This window comes from Gadus morhua, chromosome 11, assembly GCF_902167405.1.
Source record: "Gadus morhua chromosome 11, gadMor3.0, whole genome shotgun sequence".
Taxonomy (NCBI): Eukaryota; Metazoa; Chordata; class Actinopteri; order Gadiformes; family Gadidae; genus Gadus; species Gadus morhua.
The window spans coordinates 6,562,970-6,573,840 of NC_044058.1; the positions used below are offsets into that span (position 1 = coordinate 6,562,970).

General features: G+C 43.3%; 1 protein-coding gene and 1 long non-coding RNA gene across 2 annotated transcripts in view; both read right to left on the reverse strand.

Moving 5' to 3' along the window:
- grin2db (glutamate receptor, ionotropic, N-methyl D-aspartate 2D, b) overlaps positions 1 to 705 on the reverse strand; it is a 53,987-nt gene extending 53,282 nt beyond the window's left edge. Inside the window, exon 1 of the mRNA XM_030371358.1 lies at positions 418 to 705. The gene's annotated coding sequence lies outside the window, so the exon portion shown is untranslated. The remainder of the gene's footprint in view (positions 1 to 417) is intronic.
- A 4,906-nt stretch (positions 706 to 5,611) lies between these two features.
- On the reverse strand, positions 5,612 to 6,952 carry LOC115554351 (uncharacterized). The gene is made up of 2 exons (XR_003978586.1): positions 6,895 to 6,952; positions 5,612 to 5,943 (listed from the first exon to the last, which is right to left on the reverse strand). It is a non-coding gene; the product is annotated as an uncharacterized LOC115554351 (long non-coding RNA).
- Positions 6,953 to 10,871: the final 3,919 nt, after the last annotated feature.

Below are 10,871 nucleotides of genomic sequence, written 5' to 3' on the forward strand. Positions count from 1 at the left end.
GAGAGAGAGAGAGAGAAACAGATAGAGGAACAGAGAGAGAGGAACAGAGAGAGAGAGTGCGTATGTGACTGAGAGAGAGCGAGGTAAAAGAGTGACTTATTAGAATATTTACTCTAACAAACGTACATGACGGCGGGTTTGGGTACAAGGACCCTATACATTGAGGGTTAAAGACTGTTCTGAGTCACACGCAGCAATGACAGAGGGGTCAAAGCACTGATTCCACCTATCCATCTCCGGCCATCCATCTTTCTATCACAAGCAGCTTTACAGATGCCGACACCCGAAAGCCCGATGCCCGTCTCAATGACGCTGTGTAACACACGCTCACCGGCCGCGTCGCAATTAATCCAAACACATCCGCCAGATAACAACATGCCCGGTGCACTGCAAATCCAAGATAATAAATGTACTTACTGTTTTTCACGAGCCTTTCCCCCCTCTCTCCCTTCGTCCCTCCATTATATTCACATCCTTCCCCTTTGAGGTAGGCTATCCGTTTTGCGGTTTTTCCCCCCTGAAAAAAAAATAGATCTAAATATATTTATATATCTACATGTATTCAATTTCGCGATCTCTCTCTTTCTACCTCTCCCTCCCTCTCTCCTCTCTCTCACACTCTCTCTCTCCCTCTTTCCCTGTTCTTTTGTTAAAATTCAGTATATGCGCCCCGTCACCTAGCAACCATCAACCTCCCTCTCTCTCCTTCTTCCCTCCCTCCCTCTCTCCATCACTGGCGACACGTGTTGAATGCTAAACTTAGCGGTACGGAATAAAATTAATAAAGGGGGTGGACGCTGAATATCGTTCCTCTCTTCCCTCTCTCTCTCTACCTCCTCCTTTAACTCGTCCGCGTATCATAATGCAATATAAATATTTACAAGAACCACTCAGCCCTCTTATTGCACCCCCACCTCCCTCCGCATTCCCTCTCTCTCCATCCGTCTCCCGCTCCTTCCTACCTCCGCGTCCAGCCTCTCTCCCCGTTCTGCCTCTCCGAGCAGAACGCTACAGCCCACCGCTGTATGGCGATCCGCACGTGAGTCTCATCTAGCCCGGTGCATTTTGTGGAAGACTTCGGCACATCACATCTGTGTGTGTGTGTGTGTGTGTGTGTGTGTGTGTGTGTGTGTGTGTGTGTGTGTGTGTGTGTGTGTGTGTGTGTGTGTGTGTGTGTGTGTGTGTGTGTGTGTGTGTGTGTGTGTGTGTGTATGACTTCGCGCGTTTAGCACGCACACAAGGTATGTGTGTGTGTGTGTGTGTGTGTGTGTGTGTGTGTGTGTGTGTGTGTGTGTGTGTGTGTGTGTGTGTGTGTGTGTGTGTGCGTGTGTTTGTGCGCGCGCGACAACGTACATGGTCTGTACTGTATACAAGCACGTGTGCGCAACACCGTGTGTGTGTGTGTGTGTGTGTGTGTGTGTGTGTGTGTGTGTGTGTGTGTGTGTGTGTGTGTGTGTGTGTGTGTGTGTGTGTGTGTGTGTGTGTGTGTGTGTGTGTGTTTGTTTTTGGGGGGAGGGGAGGATGAGAGTGTGTGTATGTGTGTGTCAATAAGCAATGCCATAGATGCATGGCTGCAGTGACTTTGCTTGCGTGCGGCTGCAAGCGAGCGCGAAAACGCTGATCACTGCGCCTCCTTACGAGAAGATGACGGCGGGAAATACAGAACATTTCATCATTCAGCCTGATGAGATGAAGTATTTAGAGTGCTTATTTTTCTTTTATCCCTTTCATCCTGGAAAACAGGGCAGGGGGAAGCAACAATTTGCATTGGCCATTTGTGTTTCTCTCTCTCTCTCTCTCTCTCTCTCTCTCTCTCTCTCTCTCTCTCTCTCTCTCTCTCTCTCTCTCTCTCTCTCTCTCTCTCTCTCTCTCTCTCTCTCTCTCTCTCTCTCTCTCTCTCCCTCCCTCCTTTGCATGCGTTTAAACCCATCAATCAATGGTCAATGGATCAACGGGTGGCTTGGGATCATTAAAACACCCTGCACCAAGCTCCAAACTGAATCCTATGATTTGGGCTTAACCTTTTACAACGTTTGATGGGATATCAGTCACATAAACACACACACACACACACACACACACACACACACACACACACACACACACACACACACACACACACACACACACACACACACACACACACACACAACCTGGGATGGCACATCTGCAAATGAATGTAAACAGCACAAGCACAAACGTCACTCAATTCCTTCAATATGCAGGTAAACACACATGGTAACAACCATAACGCCCCATTTCAACATGCATGTGTGCTTGATGTGAGAGCCGGTTAGAGATCTGCCTCGATTGATAGGAGTGTGACAGCGTGGTAAGTGATGGGCTGGCCCCTTAGTTCTCAGATCTAATTGAAGTGCCATCAACAGACTCATGAGTTCAGCTTCAGGTCAGCCTCTGTTTTATTAGTCATATGTAGATTGAACACTGGGTCAACGGTACAATGACATGTGTTGTATGGGAAACACAGGTCCGCACTTGTCATTTTAGGATAAATTAACAGAAAACACACAAACCATCAAAATATAAATAAATCGTAGATAAATATCAGACAATGTTTAAAGATTGATTGTGTTCAAAGTAGTACTGTCAGTTTAACGCGTTATTAACGGCGTTAATTTGTATATTGCGCGATTAACGCACCTTTGGCTTGGCAAACGTTTTTTCACCTGCTGTCTAAAAAAATCGACTTGGTTGCGATGTTGACGGTTTGTGAGTGTTGCTTCTGTTGAGTGAGTGAGAGGTCGCGGGCGCACAGCTCAGGCTGCCGGACGGCGCTGCAAGGAACTTTTATAAACGCAATATTGTTATCCTGCAGTAATCAGCCCGACAGCCCCGAAACGTTAACGGCCCACCGGGAATTCTCCCGACTCTCCCGATTACCACTCCGCCACCGTGTGTGCGTGTGTGCGTGTGTGCGTGTGTGTGTGTGTGTGTGTGTGTGTGTGTGTGTGTGTGTGTGTGTGTGTGTGTGTGTGTGTGTGTGAGTGTGTGTGGGCGTTATTCGATAGCCTGGTAATGTGTGAAGGCCTACGTACGGTAGGAATATTCATACTAGTTTAAATAATAAATGTTAGTATTTCCCATCTTTGCTGAGCAAGAGTTTTGTTTGAAAGTTCAGTGATTGAAACAAATAAAAGCCTGCTATTGAAGTTTTACGGTAGATCTACGCCGCCTACCACTGTCATGCACCTATACCCAATGTCAAGTGGACCGGGTTGAATTCACTGCGGGTCTCTCTTCTTATGCCAAATATATTTTATTACTGTCCTTCTCAACACTCTCTGATCTCACTAAAAGGCTAGCAGCATGAAATCAAGGGATATTTAGAATAGAAAAAAATGTGTGATTAATCGCGAGTTAACTGACATTAATACGATTAATGGCAATTAAATATTTTAGTCACTTGACAGCACTAGTTCAAAGTAATAGTCGCAAGTATATGCAGAGGTAGGGCCTATTAAAAATGTGGTTTGCAACAGTCCTGGACTGGTACAACAGCAGCACGGTTTTTGCAGACAGCAGATATTATAAGATATGGGATCAGATAACTCTTTAAAGCCATGGTAAGCAATTTATTCATAAGCATTTGTTGTTATTTGGGTTGAAATTATCTTTACATCCTGACGTCATAGTTATAAATGAAAAATAAAATAACAAACTATGACGAAAATAAGAAAAATATGCGTTATCTTTGGATGTTGCAGGCCGTAATAAGCCCGAACAATCATTTTGGTTTGCCTGAATGAAATGACTGGACGGCTTGCCTGTCTGTCTACCTGCCTTCCCGGCTACCTGCCCGCCCTCTCACCATACACTCACTGAGCATGACCGGAGAGTTCCACAAGGCACTCGGCAGACCTGATGCTAAAGCTAGCGAGCAAGTTGTGTGTTCCAGGGAAGTGGCTTTGGAGGAAGGCCTGAAGGGAGGGGGCATTTCTCAGTTGGATAATTTCAAAATCAAGCTTACTCTGGCTGGTTGCTCCCTAAATTGTCTACTCTACCTTTACGTCTGGTGGCATATGCAGGCTGTGCATGTGTCTACTGTGTGTCTTTCTCAGACACGCTGTTGAGAGAGATCTTAAATGGCCGGGAGGCTTTTGCCAGTGATGTGCTGCGCCGCTTCCACCGAGCTGTGTCGGGATTGGTGGCTCTGGGCAGAATAGTTTCTGTACCAGGACGGGATGCTGCCCTTCAGCAGGCTGGGATAGTGCACCTGTAGAAGTCTGTGAGGAGGCTGTGGCATTCATGCCAAACTCCCTCATTCTCCTCAGTAAGGTTAGCCGCTGGGGGCTGGAACGCGCTGTACGTGTGGGGCGTCCATAGGCGTCGATTACGCCGGGGACGCGTCCCCACCAGATTTCATCACGATTTATTTTGTACCCACCACTTAATAAATAAAATGAAATAGAGTTGAATTATTATTGATTATTACACAGGTGTTCTCAATGCCGTGGAACGCTCTGTTCACTTGCATTGGCTCTACACTAAGTATAATTGACTGCTGTCAAGGAAAACAAAGGACTTTTCGCCTCTAATGACGTCTTTGGTAGCACTCCTCAAGTAGTCCGGTAACTTTTCAACCACAGCGTCTTCGGAAGCGACGTCAACGTCTTTGGCAGACTATTTCTCTGCTGATCAGCACTACGAATGCTGGTAACAAATAAATTGTAAAAAGACACATCATGTAAAGTTATTTGTTCGTTTTGGCAAGTAGCCGAGTAATAAGCGGGATAATGTATAGAACGTCACCGGTCATTATCTAAAATAAGGCCCTTCAGGAGGAAGCAAGACACCTTCGCTGCGCGCCGGTGTCCTGTTCGCTCTGTCGGGGCTTATTTTCCGATTATGACCGGCGTTCTATACATTACCCCTTACTTATTATACGGCTCTTCTCATGCTGTGGACTGCTCCATTCACTTGCATGGGCCTTTCCTAACGTTCAGCTGTCAATTATTTTTGTTTATTACAGTGGAATGCTCGACATTGGCTAACTATTTCTCTGCTGATCAACGCTACGAATGATAACAAATACATTGGAAAAAGACACACTAAGTGAAGTAATTTTTTCGATTTGGCAAGTAGCCTTTACTAATGTAACCAAGCGTTCTGGGTTTGCCTATATTGTAGTATTATAGAAAACAATGAACGGGACGGGAGACGAGATAGTGTGTTCGGCAGCCAACTCCGCTTCACTTTAATCTCAGCTACACCCACAACGCATCAGCCGTAACACTTCCCCGAACTTCCCCCCTACGGCAACTCACGAGGGACACAGCTCATTTTCCAAACTAAACACAGAACAGTCTGTTACACTAATAATACCAATACTCTTAGGCTGGAATGATGAGGCATCAGACAATCAAGTCATTTTAGCCTGAATACATAGGTAAAAAAAATCAGAGCAGGTTGCTACTGCTAGTACCATGGACAGTCTCAGAACGATAACATGTTGAACTAAATGGATGTGGTAGGCTACACCACGGGATGCATCTGCAGACCACTGCCACATTGTTACGACCCGGTTCGTTTTAAGAGCCGCAACACAAGATTGGGATGATAAATGAAATGGATAGGTGACAATGGACAGATCCGGGTCAAAATCGGGGGTTTAATCAACTGAAAAGAGTGCACATGCACACAGAATTATAACAAAAGAAGCTACACAAGGTTAACAAAAACACTGGCTGAAACCACTCAACCACAGCCAGGCAATACAACGATATCAAAACTGTAATTCCCTAAGCAACCACAAGAGGTAGAAACCAACAAAGAGGCGGACTGCTCACTGGTTCACAGCCGCCCCGAACTGTGGACACACACGCTATTTATGTGCAGCTGGCTTGATTGGAGACTCCCGATTGGTAGCTTCGATGGGATCCAGGAAGTAGGGAGGGGACCAATCATCGGAAGGGAATCACCCAGCTGGATTTGCATACAGAATCATTCAAGATCAAATGCACATATGGCTGCCGTAACAACATAAATAAAGGTAAGACGCGGTATGTATTGCTTCAGATTTGCTGGTGCTGTGGCGAGGTCTTTTGTTTTTTGCACTCAAGTGGTCGGCTGTTTTAACTTACAATTGATAGTCAGTGGAGTCAGTCTCTTTGACACAAAGTGACTTTTGGTCATTCTTGCTGACTTGCTTTAATTAATTGTGGGGGGGAGTGCATGAGTTTTGGTCAGAATGCCTGATGTAGGCTAGTTTTGATGGAATGCGTGTTGTGAATTGAGAACAGCCAGCTCATGATGTGATATAGCGTTCTGCTGTGCAATAAATATATATATTTTTTTTTTTCCGATCTTGACATTTGTCGTGCTGTGTGTAGCAACACGTTTGGCCCTTTCCTAGCTCCTCTTGTTTATGTTTGCTTAGCCATGTCATGTCACGTTGTCAACATTGGATTATACATAGAGCAGAACATAGTGGGTCATATGTCCGATGCTTTTTGGAAACGTTTTCTTCATAAAACGTGCCAGACAGATTTTGTATACATTTTATTCCTTAGTAATTAACTACATGTGTATGCCTCCTTTCAGAACCTTTCATTACAGGTGTTGCACCGAATTCTACGACCCACCGAAAAGTGTGAACCCAGGGGCCGCTGTTTTTTGTTTTTTTCTGCAACATGCCCGTGTGTGTGACCGGCTGAATCTGCGTTGTGTTTTCTTTTTTATTGAACGACTTGACCCACGATCTGTCCGGACTCGGGAACTCCGACGTCCATTTATTCGTTGCTGAATACACACATGAACAAATAGCTTCCTCTTAGCAATTGCCCTTACTCCAACTCCTCTCTTCCCAAGGGAATCAGAACAAAGGGACTCCATACAATATTATTAATATTGAAATCAAAGAAATAAAAGACATACCTGAATATACACATGAACAAATAGCTTCCTCTTAGCAAGTGTCCTTACTCCAAATCCTCTACGAAACATACAGGGGGGAGGGGAACGAGCATGACTACACGAGGGTCAGGTGCATGCTAGGACATCGCAACAAAACACAAAGTTCCCCAAAACACTGAAATCTATCTAATATCTATGGATAGATATTTACCCCAGACTTCAATTGAACAATGTATAATCAAAATAACTAATATAAATAATGAGAAGCTATAAGATGGTCAAAGATTTGATTACAAAATAAATGTACACACCTCTTCCCAAGGGAATCAGAACAAAGGGAAGAGGGCAGGGGGCGCGGGAAACTTATGGGGTTCTCTGGAATGTGGGCGGGAGTACAGAAGGAGCAAGGTACGTTTTATTACTCTGTTTTCTGGGAATAATTGACCCAAGCAGAAACCAAAAACCAGCCGTTTTTTCGTTTTTTCGTTTTGTCCAAAAAAACGAAAATCAAAATTTAAGTTTGTTTATTCGTTTTTTGGTTCTTCTTACCAAAACGAGTTTACCACTCAATATCTGGTTTCCGCCGGTGGGCGGGTCCTCTTGTTGGCTAGCGTGCTTCATTGCCCTGTGCTCTTCATAATAAAAGTTCTTCCGTTTGATAATGTCGACAAAAATATTACTGTATTATAGACACTAGCAGACACAGAGGACCACACCACCCACAGTCAAGACTGACACGGCTTCAAATAACAATAATAGTATTCATAATCATTTGAAAATGAGAACTTATGAAGTTATGATGACTTCAGTGCAGTTGATGTTTAGCCACAGTTAATACATGCAGAGCAGACCTGCGATCGCTGGCTGCTGATTTCCTCAAAGCCTGAGAGCTAAGAGGAATAGGCCTACAAGTGATCACAACACATTACTGACAGCTGAAAATTGCGCATTTGTTGACCTTTATCCATTTAAAGTAAACAAATTATTTTTTCTTGTTGAAAGATATTTTATATTGTTTTCATATTATTATTTACTGATGGTGTTTACAGAATGCGAGTGCGTGTTATATTGAAAGCGAGGCTGAGTGTGCCTATGAATATAGGCTACAGTGAGTTGTTTAAGGTGCTGTACAAGCAAATCATATTGTCTACTCTGTACAGTGACAGGGAGTGTAAAGTAACCTACTTCATTCAATATCGAATAGGCTACTGTAGCCTACACTATGTACAAATGGTTTTGCTCATTGCAGTTGTGACAGTCATTTTAACGTGTCAGCAGGCAAGCTTCACTCATTCCAGGATGCATTATGCGTTGTCCTATAGCCTACTTGGAACATGTTTTGGAATGGATCTATAGTAGCGTATAGAAATTTGCTCATAACAGGCCAGCTGGAATACAAAGCAAACTCTTTGTATTCCAGCTGTTTTTTTTGTGATGTTTTATGATGTTTCAATGTTGCGTTGGTAATGTGTTAGACAGCTTAGATGTTTTGTTTTGTTAACCTGATTCCTATCCCACTCTGTTTAAGTAAAGGTGTGCTACTGCTGCAAAATCTCTTTGCTTTTGTTTTTTTCTTTTCTTTAATGTGTTTGGAAATGACTTTTAATGATGTTAACTAGATCTCATAACTGGCCTAAACACATAGAAATTTGTATATACCCTATACCGTTTGACTATAAGACCTCTATAAGAATCTCTATTCATGTAGTCAGTCAATGATCAAACTAGTAGCATGAATATGAATTACAGTCCAAGCGGGTTAGGCAAGGCAAGCCAATTTTATTTTTATAGCCCGTTTTTACAAACAGTTTGTCTCAAAGGGCTTTACATAGCATGAGCATCATAACAACATCCTCTTCCCTTAAGCCCTCTCATCGACTGAGTAAAAACTCCCAGGAAAATCAAGGGGAAAAATTGCAGTTGGTTCATACTGGGGGTGGAGCTGTGGAGAATATATGGAAACACAGAGAGACTGCGAGACGCCAAGGCCAAACTACAAGGTGCGAAAGGTGAGGGGGGGGGGGGGGGGGGGTCTGCCTCTCTGACCCATGGGGAGAGCTGGTTCCACAGTAAAGGAGCCCAGTAACTGAATGCTCTACTTCCCAGTCTGTTTTTAGAGATAATGGGAGTCACTAACAGACCTGCATTCTGGGAGCCAATAAAAATCTTGGATAAGTCATAATAAAGGTAATGATTCATTATTGTGCATTTAAAGATGTATATTATTACATTGCAGCATTATTTGGGGATGACAATACAAGACTTCCATGAATGTGCATTTGAAGGAGTTTGCTTTGTATTCCAGCTGGCAAATTTCTATAGGCTACTATAGATCCATTTCAAAACACGTTCCAAGTAGGCTATAGGACAAAGCATTATACATCCTTGAATGAGTGAAGCTTGCCTGCTGACATGTTAAAATGACTGCCACAACTGCCATGAGCAAAGAGCAAAACCATCTGTACATAGTGTAGGCTACAGTAGCCTATTCAATATTGAATGAAGTAGGTTACTGTACACTCTTTGTCACTGTAGTCAATATGATTTGCTTGTACAGCACCTTAAAAAACTCACTGTAGCCTATATTCATAGGCACACCCAGCCTCGCTTTCAATATAACACACACTCGCATTCTGTAATCACTGTCAGTAAATAATAGTATGAAAACAATATAAAATATCTTCCAGCAAGAAAAAATTATCTGTTTAAGGTAAATGGATAAAGGTCAACAGATGCGCAATGCAGGGCTCTCCAGGGGGGGGGGGGGGGGGGGGGGATATATTAATATGTAACTGCATACAAATTTGTTCACAGACATGGTGACTAATGTTATGTATGATAGTAGGCCTTATTGGCCCTTAACACTAATATTCAGAAACAACACTGGATACACAAGGATATTGGTCTAAGCAACACCAGTAGAGGCATATACTTTCCCTGAACTTTTAAACGTTGCAAACGTGCAAAACATATATTATATTTACGCGGCATTCAGTCCAATGCTTAAAAATATATCTGTGGCATTCAGTAGGCCAATGCTGTGGTAAAGTGTGCAAAGTATGAGTATGAATATTTGATGGAGTATGAGTAAGTGTTCCCTTCTGTTACATAGATAGAACTTTATCAATCCCCTGCAGGAGAAATGTGTTAATGTTTGTCCCTATAAAACAATAATGGTAAAAAAATATAATACAAAACATGACGGTAACTCTAAAGTCAAACCGTCCAATCTGAAGGCTTTACTTAACCACTCCCCCTACTCACTTCCACCAATGCAAAGCGAACAGAACTGAGTATGGGAGGGCGTAGCCCAACTAGTTTGTGACAGACCCAGAGGAACGCAACGCAAATTAAATGTCAACATGTATTGAGGCTTTATTAAAATCCCTGAAATTTCACCCGGACGCATTTGATTCCTACCCTTCCACTGTCAAATACCGGCGCAAGTTGTGTGGCGTGTGAGCGTGTGCATGGGTTGAATTGCGTGCGTCTCACGGAGAGCCCTGCGCAATGTGCAGCTGTCAGAAATGTGTTGTAATCACTTGGATTCCTCATAGCTCTAAGGCTGTGAGGAAATCAGCAGCCCGCGATCTCAGCTCCTTTGATGTGAACGCGTACAGAGCGCATAGTTCAGAGCCGGACAATGATGTCGTAGTAAAGCCCTCAGGTCTATTCTGCATGTATTAACTGTGGATAAACATCAACTGCACTGAAGTCATCATAACTTCATAAGTTCTCATTGTCAAATGAGATGTGTACACTATTATTGTTATTTGAAGCCGTGTCAGTCTTCACTGTGGGTGGTGTGGTCCTCTGTGTCTGCTAGTGTCTATGATAAAGTAATATTTTTGTCGACATTATCAAACGGAAGAACTTTTATTATGAAGAGCACAGGTCAATGAAGCACGCTAGCCAATAAGAGGACCCGCCCACCGGCGGAAACCAGATATTGAGTGGTAAATTCGTTTCACTCAGAACCAAAAACGAATAAACGAACT